Source organism: Sciurus vulgaris (genome assembly GCF_902686455.1).
Source record: "Sciurus vulgaris genome assembly, chromosome: 10".
NCBI lineage: Eukaryota > Metazoa > Chordata > Mammalia > Rodentia > Sciuridae > Sciurus > Sciurus vulgaris.
In genome coordinates, this window is record NC_136470.1 from 41,029,265 (window position 1) to 41,043,225 (window position 13,961).

The window sequence follows — 13,961 nt, forward strand, 5'->3', positions numbered from 1 at the left end:
AAGTCAAATTGCTTCATTCAAGAGAACTACCCTGGAAATGGAAATTTACAACTTGAAAATTCCTGTGTTAAAGTATTATACCATATATACTCCAAACTAAAATTTGGAACTGCCAAGTAAACTAGAAACAAACCGTTGTAGCATTTCATTAATTTTTCCATTTATTGAAAAATATTGCAAAATCCTGAGTGTGAGAGGTTTCATTAAATTTCATTAGAATTTGATTTAATGGACTGCAAATTAAATGCTTTGGGCCAAGAATCACTGTCTTTGAGAAAGTTAGACTGCATAATATTTTCCCACATTTTAGGAATTTTTGATGTTTGCAGGTGTCCATTATTTACTCTAAATAAGTGATCAATATTTTGATGAGTTTAACACATGAAAGATTTTTTAATTCAGTATGGTAAAAATTAGTTTACTGTCATAACTTTTTAATGTAGAAAATTAATCAAACAAAAGTGAACAATTTTAGAGCAACACTATAATACACACTATTTTGTCTGAGAGGCTAATTTTTTTCTTTCTTCCTTGATAATCTGAGTTTCCATGACTGCTTGAGTTTCTACTTTGGAATTACTCTTTCAAAAAAATACATCATCAATCACTGATCACAACAGGTAATATACTAGAATTTATTTTTTAAACAAATTAATTTTAAATTAATATTTTATTCTTTTTTATAATATTTCAGTAAGATCCTGACCAGAAACTGGAGGTGAAATCTGCGATGTTTCTGACCAATGTTGCAGCAAAACTTCCAAAAAGATAGTAAGTTACAAAATACTGTATAAAATAAAGAACTAGAATGAATTTCAGAGCCTAAAAAAATAAATAACTGAAATAAGTTTCATTTATCTAACCATACAAGTTCATTCACTTGACTAAAATTCTCATCTTGCTTAAAAACAAATCAGTGCTAATTATGCAGATTTTATTTATTCCTCCTAGTAATGCATAGTCTCCATAGTTTTTGTAATAAAGGTGTCTTTAATAATCAGATCCTCAGCACAACTATTGTGGGGCGCAACTTAAGAACAGACCAATCACCACTGAGAAGTCCAAATTTGAAAGTCTTTATTAGCCGGTCGGCTGACTTTCTCACACAATGCCCAAAATGACTACTGGGAGAACAGCTATGACCAGGTTGCAGGGGTTTTTATATCATAAGTCAGTACATCAATCAAAGTGTCTGTTGCTATGATTCAAAACTACTAACTCACATCATGAGATCTAAAATCATAAGAAGAAGGGGAAGTGGGTCAAAGTGACCTTACAAGTAAAGAATGGTTACTAACATCTAGACAATCACTGTTGACATGGTACGTTGGTTAAGAAAAATAGGAATCAAAAAGAGAACAATTTTACATTATATAAGAATTGCCACTTTGTGTTGCCAAACATGCTATGCTAAGCAACTGTTGATTGGTACAGAGGTGGGGTGTTCCCACGGGAGAACCATTTCCTACATTACATGGAGTCTCAGGGTAAAAAGGAGTCTGTTGAGTCATTGCCCATATAGCCTGTCCTATAACATTTCCATGGAGTCAAATATGTCAACCCATCACACAACAAGAAAATAAATAGTAAAACAAGCAACAAAAAGATTCTAAAGAAATGCAAAATAAGATTGGTTGAGTCACAAAACACTTTTTAAAATAATACTTATGGAATCTTAATTTATTAATATTTGTGGCAGTACTGGTATATATTAGTTAATATAAATTATGTAAATATTGATATTTGAAGAGTGATCTGAGAAATAAAACCTGAAATCAGCACTAGGGGAGTCAAAGGATTAAACTTGATCTTACATAATAAATTTTGAAATGTCTCAAGGTTATCATTGTAAAAATCAATTATACCACACACAAAAATAATTCTGTTGTATTTTTCAATACAGTCCTTATTACTGTGTATTTGTGTGATTATAGAGGGTAAAGAGATAAAGCTAAAACTGCAATGTCCATATTTTTTCTAGTCCATTGTTTTGTTTTTAAGTTCCAAGAATTTTGAGATGTAATAAAGAAATATACCCAGAAGAAACTGTAATCTTCCCACAAAGAATGTAACAAAAAAATATCGAAAATAGTTTTTTTTGTTTATTAAAAAAACAGATTTTTCTAACCTTTCTAAAATCAATTGTTTATTTACACCAAGAAAGTCATAGGAATATACCTACTATGCATGAATGAAAGGATAAGTGATAATTCATATATACATGTTATTAAGTCTGAGGAAAATGTGGAAAGGAAATAATAGATTTTGTCCCTAGATATTAAGTAGTTAGTTTTATGATTTGATGGTTATGTTGAAAATGATTTTGAATTGCTCAAGGAACACATTTCACCTTTCTCTTTAAGTTTTTCTTTCAATGAGTATCTTCAAACCCCTTTTTAAATAAAATCTTTACTTCAAAATCAGCAATTTATGGTATTATTTAATACAGGTGTTCCCAAATTTAGGATGGTATGACATGATTTTTTCACTTTACAATAGTATAAAAAGGATATGTGTTCAGTAGAAATCATATTCTGAATTTTTATCTTTTCCCATATGCAGTACAATACTTTCTTGTGATGAGAGATGGCAACAGTGAACCAGGAGCCCCCAGTATGACAGTGAACACAAGGTTAAATGAGAAACACGCTATGGTGTACTGTGTGGCTAAAGTTTGGTAGTGTTTTAGTCAGCTTTTGCATGGCTGTGCCCAAAACACCCAACAAGAGCAACTTAGAGGAGGAAAAGTTTATTTGAGCTCATAGTTTCAGAGGTTGATCTGTTCCATCGCTCTGGGCCTGAGGTGAGGCAGAACATCATGGCAGAAGGGTGAGTCTGAGGAAGGCAGCTCAGGACATGTAAACAGGAAGCAGAGAAAGCTCTGCTCACCAGGTACAAAATAGAAACCCCAAAGGAACCCCAGTGACCTATTTCTCCAGTCACACCCTACCTCTCTGCAGTTATCACCCAGTTAATCCCTATCAGGTTACAATTCTCAAAATCTAATCATTTCATCTCTGAACACTCTTGCGTTTTCTCACACATGAACTTTTGAGGGAAAATTCATATCTAAACCACAAGTAGGTTACACGTAGGAATACATTTTCAACTCAACAATGGGTTTATCAAGACATGACCGCCTCAGAAGTCTAGGAGCACAATTTTGGGGAGTAGGGGTTGATGCTTCTAGGGATGGAAACAAGGATCTTCTTCTTAGGTGAGTGCTCTACTATTGTGCTATACTCCTAGCTGTACAATTATTTTTGCCTTTGAAGTAATATTAATGTCATCATAATATTTTCTTTTTGTCATTCATTCAATTTGCAATTTGAACTACTGGAAGGACTCTGCTAAATGGAGATCTTTTGTCTTGAAGTTAGATTGTACAGTACAGGGGAAAATTGGCTTCAACAGATAATTTAAGATGATGCAATTATATATAGAATGCTGAAATAGTTCTCTTTTAATTGACAAATGAAAAATACATGCATCCTCTCAAAGTCTTAAATTGTAATTGTTTAGACTAAAAGGAAATTTTACTTTGCTTTTGTTCAACAAACTTTAGAATTATTGTCATATATACTATTATATAAAATCATAACATTTAGAAAGTTAGGAATATTTATGTTAGCTATCGCCATACATGTCAAAGGCACAGAAAATATGAGAGAGACTCTACAATATGCTGCTTAAATATTTGAGTTCCTGGAGGTTCAAATAATCAACCACAGTCACTCTGTGGTTTCAGGTTTTCGGGTAAAATGAGATAATAATAAACACCTGCTCATTAGGATTTTGGTGACGATTATTTGAGCTACTGTGCATGAGAACTAAAGTGCTTGACACAAATTAATTGCTAAAAAAATATTAGCCATAATTATATTATTATAATAATTGTTTATCAATAAGTATAGTTACTATTGAATTTGATTATTGAAATGCTAATATTTTCCCCCAATGAATCCAAATAGACTTGTGTGAGATGTTCCTTTAAATTTGAATTGTCAGGATCAAACCTGCTAATTTAAAAAATTTATTAAACTTCTCTTATGCATGGCTTTGTCAAAGAATGAAAAAAAAAGATTTGCATATGGTATTACTAAGCTTCTTAGAGTCTTATCTCATTGAAAAGCTACATTTAGAAAAGCATTAAAATTTTAAGGCTCATCTTATCATCCTAGAGGAATAAATAATAGTAAATATAGCACCCTTCCATTCTAAAGTTTCGGAATTTTATGGTTAAATTTTAGTTTGAAAATTGGGTCTGTTTCCAATTTTCAGAGCACCCTTGTTGGTATTATGACACTTTCTGAAAACTAAGTGAATTTAAAAGACCAAAAGTCAGCGATCCTTCCTTAAAAAGGGAAAGATTATAGAATAGAGGCTTCAAGATATTGTACTGTGTCCCAAAATTGATTTCTTTGTCCTGTTAAATTACTTCTCATTATATCCATTTATGCATACATTTATACTCCCAAGCTAGATGAAGATTTGAAGAAAGTTGTATTTTAGTTCTCCTGGCAGCTAACATACTTTTTAATATACTTCTCTCTTAATATTTCTATTTTGGGACTTTCCTGTGAAGGTTTTAATTTTTTTTAGTAGAATACATTTTTTATTATATAGCATTTTAGTTTTCTAAAAAAATTTCTTTTCATGGACTGCATTTTCTTATTACCAATTCCCACAATGGGAAAATAATTTATTATTTTTAGTTTTATATTTGAGGACAGATTATTTTAGGACAAGTGAAACACATTTGAGGACTAAAACTATTTAGAATTTGTAATATTCTGATATGTCTATAAGGAAGACATCTTCTCTAACTGGATCATCTCTAAATTCAGAAACTCTCCAATCTTTCCTTCCTAGGATTTAGAAATCTATAATCTGAGATTTTATCATCTCCTAATTTTAAAGTTTCCCTAGGACATAAAACCAGTAGCTGTTTCAACTGAACAGAGAGTGAAGTTTCCAAAATTAAACACTATTTAATTTTTTACAAAGGCTTTACTCATGACTTAACATGAGTAAATTCCCTTTATCCACTATTTCAAAGACAAAAGCAGAAATATGATCATATGTTGATAATATAAAGCTGAATTCTCTTTAAGAGAGTGACAAAAGGCAAAAGCTCATATGTAAAGTTTAGTTATACTGTGAGTCTCATAAGCTTGAAGATAACTCCTTAACTAACTAGGATGCAGAACTGGGTCTCATAATTTCTTGGACAGACTTCCTCTCAAACCTTTTCCTCAACAATTAAATTCTAAAATAACCATGTGATTAGGAGAAGATTTGTCCACCAATGAATTTATCTCTTATTTCCTCCTTATTGTGAGTTGAATGGCATGAGAGAGCAGAGAAAAAGAGGCATATGATCAATTCTTAAGGTATTAAGTCAGAAAGGTCAAAGCTTCCACAGTATGACAAGAGCTATGCAGATGCCCACGTCATGATTGTTGAAATAACAAAGCCCAGCAAAGGTTAAAGCTGAGAGTGCCAAAAGGCCTGCCTTGGTAGCTTTCTACAATGCATCCTCATGAACATAGTCAGTAGCAACTTGTTCAAGGCCCCAGTGACTATGGAGAGTGAGGACTGTAGCCAAGAAGTAGTCCATTGCGGAGCAAGGATTCAAATATCCAGCTAGAATCAGACCCAGGAGCAAAACACTGACAACCCTGTCATTGGTCCAGGGAAGAGATGCAGTCTTGGAACCAGAATGGCAGTTTGGTGACAGGTGAATGTGCTGTGTTCCACTCCATCCTGTGGTAGGTTGGTCCTGGAGAAATGCTGAGATATGAGCAGACCTGACTACTGGGTTTTGGAGAAACAGAGCTTGGCTCTCCTTGAGTACCACAGATGACACCCAGCTTCAAGATAACTGCTATCTTGCTTTTGAGGGTTCAAAGTCGTCCATCAACCCACAAGCGGTTATGCCAAGGCTTTAATTTTTAATGCTATGTTTGCTTTTTGATAGCAGAACTAATAGCCATGTTACAAAGCCTCACTTTAGAAGTACTAAACAGACCTTAATAATAATGCTTTAACCAGGCACAGTGGCACATGCCTGTAATCCCAGAGCCTTAGAAGGTTGAGGCATGAGGATTCCGAGTTCAAAGCCAGCCTCAGCAAAAGAAAGGCTCTAAGGAACTCAGTGAGACCCTGTCTCTAAAATACAAAATAGGGCTGTGGATGTGACTCAGTGATTGAGTGCTCCTGAGTTCAATCCCCGGTACCCCCCCCCCCCAAAAAAAAACACTCTTCAAGTTGTGAGTCACTAAAACCATAGTCTGAGTATATTTACTAAGGTCTGCAAAAGAGAAAGTATATTTGTTTCCAGATTAGTTATATAAATTATTCTATTTCAAACCAAATTGTGTATCTCTTAAAATTCCATCAGTATTTATCTTAGCACGGCTATTAGATATGAGAATTGACAGTTAATATTAAAGAAAAATCTCTTTAAAAACCAGACTCCCAACTTGATAAAATGTGTATATAAATTTATTCTTCAGAGACAAGTTTGTGTTCTTCAGACACACACACACACACACACACACACACACACACACACACACACACACACACCAGAAGTAAATTATATTGCCAAGGGAAAAAAAAAAGATCTTTTATGCACTTTCTTTTTAGCACTGTCCTACAAATAATTCCATTCTAATTGCTAAAACATGATTCATTACTTAAGTGCCTGTACCTCTGACAGCTCAGTCAGTTACTAATAGTGGCTTCAGAGTGTGAATCTACATCTTACGAGGGTGATTTTAGGATGTAAACCCATGCCTCTCTATCTAATTCGTAGAGAAGCTGGACTCTTTCAGAAAGATAGGCTCCTGTGAAGGACTTCAAATTCCTTCAAGCCTGACAGAGATGTTGGGGGTGGAGGTGGAGAAACATCACATGGCAGGTTAAGAAGTCTAGGTGAAAGACAGAGTCATCTCTTTTCTACGGCCCACAGAGCCAGAAGAACCAGCTGATCTTCCCTTCATTTCTTATGACTACTTCTAGACTTTTGCTCTCTCATCATGACTTCAAAATCCCCTCCCTCTTGAAATCTGTACTATTTCCTTCATATCAACCTCCCTGCAACCATCCTATCTATGGACCTATGGTTCAAAGGCCAAGGGTTATAAAATCAGGGTTGAAATCAGGATGTCTCTGATTTCACTTTCTTCCAGATTGATCCCAGATTTATGAAACCAAGAATGTAAATTGAACATGCTCAAATCCTCCCTGTCTCCAGTTCCCCTTGATAAGGATTCAGGCGAGAAAATCATGGGAAACACTACCAATTATTATTTTTTTTTTTTACTCTTGTGCCAATAATACTGAGTGCAAGAAGAATCAGTTTATACCCAATCTCTATAATTTCAGACTATATACTTTTTATACTATTTTTACATAGTATCCAGATCATATTATTTATGACTAGCATCAAGAACAACAGCAATGATGCTTTAGAGTTTATTATGTGCTAGGTACTCTATTGTTTAGATGTACTGTTTAACTAATTGTCCCAACAACCCTCTGTGACAGATGTTTCTATCCTCATGGTAAAAATGGGCAATGTACACACAAGAAGGTCAACAGCATCCAATAATAAATACTTACTAAAAAGTATCAGTAACTTACATCAGATTTTTTAAAACAGATTTTATTTTTAGAGCTAACCTACACTGACACATCATTGTCACCCGGGGTGGGGGGGGGGACATTGTTTACATTAAGGTTCATTCTTGCTATTGTACATTGTGTGGATTTAGGTCAATGTATACTGACTGGTATCCACCATTATAGTAATATGCAGGGTAGTTTCACTGCCCAAAAAAATCCTCTATACTCATCTAATCATTCCTCACGCTCTCCTCAACCTGGGCAATCATCCATTTTTTTACTATCTCCATTGTTTTGTGTTTTCCAGAATGTCATACAGTTTGAGTCATATAGTATGTATCCTTTACAGATTGACTTCTTTAGTTGGTAACATAGATGTAAGTTCGTTTCACATCTTTTCATCACTTAATAACTTATTTCTTTTTAGTACTAAATACATGTCCATTGTCTAGATGTAGCATAGTTTAATCCATTCAGCTACTTAAGGGCATCTTGGTTAAGAATTTTTTTTTTTTTTTTTTTTTTCACAGTGTATTGCCTAACAAGCACAAAGCCCTGTGTTCAATTGCCAGTATGGTGAGGGGAAATGTTATCAACTTCAACAAATGTAAAAGTAGAAATTCTGAGATACAGGCAAAAAGAAATTTAACAGATTGACAGGTGTGTAAATATTCTCATTTTACATAGTAGAGAGTCAAAAATGTTTTTTGCTGTTAATGAAAGAAAAGAGAAAATTGATAGGATGTTATTGAAAGCCTCAAAAATAGCCAATGAAAATTTTTGAATACTAATATAAATATGTAGGCAATCTGGGGCTTAGGAGTTGAGCTAAAGGAGTGAATAGACAAACCATCTTTTTCTTTAATTTTTTTTTTTTTTAGTTATAGATGGACACAATACATTTATTCATCTTTTTTCATGTGGTGCTGAGGATCAAACTCAATGCCTCACATGTGCTAGGTAAGGGTTCTACCACTGAGCTCTAACCCTAGTCCCTAAATCATATTACGAAAACAAAAATCAACAATTCATTTCTGAATTGATTTTTTAAAAGAGAGAAATTTAAGAATCTTTCAACTCCTTTTCATTTTTTTTAACTCCAGCCTAGATCATGCCTGTATTTGTGAATCTTCGGTCTTTATAGTATCTCCAAGATAAACTGGCTCTACTCTATGCTATATTCTGCTTGATGAGTGTTCTGGGTGTGACTATCTCTGCTTTATTTTATGCCTAACTCTGTTTTATGGGGAGAGGGACCTTGCCTTATCTCCTTTATTGAGGAATAATTTGCATAATTATCTCAATTTAAAATGCAAAATTATTTGAATTTTAATACTTGTATACACCCTGAATCTATCACCATGATCAAAATATACATTTAAACCACCATCAGAAGATTTCTTGGGTCTCCTTGCAGTTCTTTCCTACCTTTGTCCCTGGACCCAGAGAACCATTGATCTGCTTTTTGGCATCCATATTAGTCAGCATTTTATGATAATCATAGAAAAAAATGTACCCCTCTTTATGCCTGACTTCTTTAACTCAGAATAAAGATTTTAATATTCTCCAATGTTGCATGTGTCTGCTGCTCTGAATAATGGATAATATTCAATTGCATGAGTGACATGTCTTGTTTACCCATTCGCCTATGAATATTCAGATTGTTTCTGGTGTAAGGCTATTACAAATAAAACAGATTATATATTCATGTACATGACTTTTTGTGGATGGGTATTTTTATTTCTCATTGGTATCGACCTAGAAATTAAATGACTGGTCCACATGACATGTATATGATTAATTTTTATTAATGCTAAATAGTTTTTCAAAATAGTTGTACTATTTTATATTTCCATACTTAGTGTATGAGAATTTTGTTTGCTTCATATCCTCACTAACAATTGGTATTTTTCAACTTATTGGTGGTAGCCATTCTAATGAGTATGATATGGTATTTCCTTATCATTTTAAATTAGACTTACTTGATGAATTTGATGTTGAATCATATTCCCTGGGATTTGTGTTATTCAAACATCTTCTTTTATAAAGCATCTGTATTTCATGTTCCCTTTGAAAGATAAGTTATTTATCTCCTTGAGTTGTGAACAATCTGTATAAAGTCTGCATACACCTATTTTGTCATTTTGTCTTTTGGATATTCTTTCCCATTCTGTTCCTTGACTCTTTCTTAATAGTATTTTTCTGAAATCAAAAAGCTAAATCCCTGATAAAGTTCAATTTAATGATTTTCTTCTGCTTAAATACACCCTTTTTTGTCCTAGGAAAGTTTTGCTTAATCTAAAATGGCTAAGGTTTTCTCCTATTTTTTATTTAACCCATTTTATTAACTTTTATGTTTGCGATCCATTTCATGTTTGTTTTTGGTATCTGTGAAGGGTCATATTCATTATTTTTCACATGAATAGCCAAGTATTTCAAAGACTTTCCTTTTCCCCAATGGATTACCCTTGCACCTTTTTCAAAAATAAATTGAAATAGGGCTGGGGTTGTGTCTTAGGAAGAGCACTCACCTAGCAAGTATGAGGCACGGGTTCACACTTAGCACCACATAAAAATAAATGCATAAAATAAAGGTATTGCATCCATCTACCACTAAATTTTAAAAATAGCTTTAAAAAAATTGAAATATATATATATGGGTTTATTTTTAGGCCCTTTATAGTATTTCTATGGTTTACATGTTTAACCTTTTACCATTACCACTGTGTCTTCATTACAATAAGTTTAGAGTAAGTCTTGAACTCAAGAATTATACATTCCTAACCTATGTGCTTTTTAAAAGCAGGATTAGCTTCCCATATGAATCTTAGAGTCTGCTTGCCAATTTCTAAAAACAATCTCACTTGAATTTTTCTGGGACTCTATTGATCAATAAATTGGGGTATAACTGACATCTTAATTTTACTCACTCTTCAAATACATGTCTTTCGATTTTTTTTTAGATCTTTAAATTTCTCTTAGCCAAATTCTACAATTTTCAGAACAGATGGTTTGCATATTTTTAAAGAAATTAATTCCCAATTTTTTTGTTTTCAATGCTCTTGCATTTTAAAGTTTCATTTACCAATTGCTTGTAGTATATAAAGCTACAAGAGATGTTATTAACTTCTACCCTGTAATATGGCAAAATTGTCTTATGATACTTGATTTTCAGATTCTTGTAGATTTTCTAAGTAAACTAATATATCATCTGCATACAGTGGCAGCTTTATCTCTTCCTTCCAATACTTATGAATTTGCTGCTCTTATTGTTTTGGGTTTTCTTTTGGTTTTATTTGTGTTTTTTGTTGTTGGTGGTGGTGGTGGTGTTTGGTTGGTTAGTGTGGTTTGCATTTTTGCAAGTTCTGTGGTACACAGTGTTGGAGATAAATAGTGAAAGCAAGCATTCTTGCCTATTCCTAGTCTCAGGAAAGTAACACTGAGACTTTCTCAAGGAAGTGTGATGTTAGATGGAAATTTCTTTTATAGATTGTCTCTGCCAAATGGAAGAAATTCCCTTCTCTTCATACTTTGCTGAGAGTTTTCAGCATGAATGAATTTAAATTCTGTTAAATATTTATTTCTGAATCTATTGAAATTACAGTGTGGCTTCTCTCCTTTATTCTGTCAGTATGTTAGATATATTACATTGATTGATTTGGAGATGTTAATGTAATTTTGCATTCCTGAGATAAATCCCACTTTGCCATGATGTGTTATCTTTTTTAAATATTACAAAATTCAATTGCTTACATTTTGGTAAGGATTCTAACACCTGGACTGATATTGGGCCTTTGGGTTTTGGTGTCTTTTCTGGTTTGGGTATGAGGATGTTGTTGAATTCACAAAATTAGTTTGAAATGTTTATCTTCTGTCTGCTGAAAACGTTTGTATAAAATCTACTTTTAAATTTATATTTTTTATTTTCTAAGTGTTTGGTAGAAACACTTGTGAAAGCATATAGAATTAAGGGTTTTCTTTATGGAAAAGTATTAAATAACTCAACTTCTCTCATTAATTTAAGGATTTTCAGGTTATTTATTTTAATATTTTTAGTGAAGTATGGTGATTTTTGGCTTTTGCAGAAATGGTTCATTTATCTAAATTGTCGAATTGGTTAGAATTTTCCCAATATTCTCCTATTATCCTTTTGATACCTGTATGATTTGCATAGAAACCCCATCATTCATTTCTTATGTTGGTAAATTTGGTTTTATCTTTTATTTTTTTGTGACCAATTTTAGAATTTTATCAATTTTCCTGATCTTTTTCAAAGAATTTGGACTGTTAATTCTCTTTATTTTCTCTTTAAAATTACTCTTCACTGGGTTTCTGTGATGTATTCTCTTTGCTATCTTGCCTTCTTTCTCCCTAATGCACTTGGGTCCCATCTGCTCCACAATTAGAGGTGTTCCCCCAGGATGCAATGTTAAAACTCTTCTTATTTTATGCTTTTCTTTTGACTATTTTATCCATTATCATGTTCTCTACCACCATCTCCATACATTTGGTATATGCATCTTTCTTTTCAGCTCTGAACCATCTTCCAAATTATATATCCATATTTGTAACTGCCTGATGCCAACAAGTTACTTCAAAGTAATTCCAGCACCCCAAATTGTTTCTAAATACAAATACCCTGAGGCTTAACACAAACTATTGACTTGAGTTAAATATGTATATATTGTATGTGTAGTCTGACATGACCAATCTTTCACTCAAACTGAAAACACTGTTATTTTGAGGAAGGCAATAGCACATAGTAGTTAGACTGCAGATTCTAGAGCTGGACTCCGTTCAATGCCTGCTGAGTCACCATTTTCCCACGTGTATGGTTAGGATAGTAATAGTGCCTAAATTCTACTATTATAAGAGAATTAAGTGAGACTGTGACTAAAACACTAATAGTTTAAACTTTGTCAATTTTTAATTCTTCCTTGCTTCCTGCATCTATTCAGTTCCACAGCCTAGCACTTTGGGTTCTTTGTGTTTGCAACCCAGTGTTAAGGTCACTGCTGTAATTTATTATTTGCTTTTAAAATAAGTTCCATAATATATTGTTTTCATAACAAATCTAATAAATTCTTTTCCTCTAATTTTGCATGTTCACATCCAAAATTTAAAAATAGTTTGAAAAACATTATAGTTACATCAAGAAAGTGGTAGTTTATGAGACCTCTGATAAGTGTTAGTATGAAACAAGTATGAGATATAAAAAATGCATTGATAAAAGGATTTACGATATTGATTTGGAGATAATTTATGCTGTTTCGATAATGTGATTTTCTAATGGAATAATTAAATCTACACTGGGATGTGATGCGAGACCACCATGGTTTTTGCAAAGATTATGAATTTTATAGATTAAATAGGAATGACTCAGTAAGCTAACTAATGAATTAAATACATATTTTACCCCACTGAATACAAATATCATTTAAGTAGGAAAAGAGAGCAAGTTTTAACTTGCTCATGTTTTATCTGAAAAAAAAAAAATTCTTCTACTCAGCAGCTATTTTTAAAAAATGAGTCTGCTAAACAAAAAGCAACATTAACACATTTTCTTGCCCTTCTTCTTCTTCTTTTTTTTTTTTTTTTGTACGGGGCACTTAACCGCTGAATCACATCCCCAGTCCTTTTTTATATTTTATTTAGAGACAGGTCTCACTGAGTTGTGTAGGGTCTCACTAAATTGCTGAGGTTGGCTTTGAACTCTCAATCCTCCTGCTTCAGTCTTCTGAGTTGCTGAGACTACAGATAAGTGCCAATGCTTCTTCTTGACTTCTTTACAAGCACATTTATATGCTCTCCTTGATCTCTAAAAGCAATGGTTCTCAACTTGACTGCACATTAGAATCACTTAGGTAGTGTTTTAAAATTCCAGTGTCCATGACACACTCCAGGTCAATGAAATCAGAATTTCTGGGGTTGAATAGCAGGATTCAGTGTTTTTTAGAGGTCCCTAGGTAGTCAGGCAGCAAGTAGAGAAAGGCTGCTTTGTCACCACTTGATAAGCTTTCATTTATCTCTTTGGATGGTTATCAATTGACAATTTGGAAAACAAACTAGATGAATCACCAAAAGAAGCAATCATGAAAGTGTCAGAAAATAGTAGCTGTCCAGGTGATTAATAAAGAAAAGAATCATCTCTGCTTTAGAATGGTAAGGGAAACAATTTAAACAAATTCTTGTGGGTCAGAAAAAAACATGGATTTGAAGCCTCCAGAACAACTTCTCTGTGTGGTAAAAAAAGCATTACAGCTGAATTCACTGTTTTCTCATTTTGTAATTTGAAAATCAGAAAATAAAGGAAATAGTATAAAAGAGAG

General features: G+C 33.1%; 1 protein-coding gene and 1 pseudogene across 6 annotated transcripts in view; one reads left to right on the forward strand and one right to left on the reverse strand.

Annotated features, from left to right (window-relative positions):
• HTR1F (5-hydroxytryptamine receptor 1F) overlaps positions 1 to 13,961 on the forward strand; it is a 141,171-nt gene that overhangs the window by 87,831 nt on the left and 39,379 nt on the right. For 3 of the 5 annotated variants that reach the window (XM_079155727.1, XM_079155728.1, XM_079155729.1), the window contains one exon: positions 695 to 771. The gene's annotated coding sequence lies outside the window, so the exon portion shown is untranslated. Of the gene's footprint in view, positions 1 to 694; positions 772 to 3,116; positions 3,218 to 13,961 lie in introns of those variants that run through there. The other 2 variants (XM_079155730.1, XM_079155731.1) reach the window with 2 other exon arrangements.
• LOC306670381 (succinate dehydrogenase [ubiquinone] cytochrome b small subunit, mitochondrial-like) lies at positions 4,370 to 9,108 on the reverse strand (annotated as a pseudogene). Its single transcript has 2 exons — positions 9,061 to 9,108; positions 4,370 to 5,891 (listed from the first exon to the last, which is right to left on the reverse strand). The product of its transcript is annotated as a succinate dehydrogenase [ubiquinone] cytochrome b small subunit, mitochondrial-like (transcript).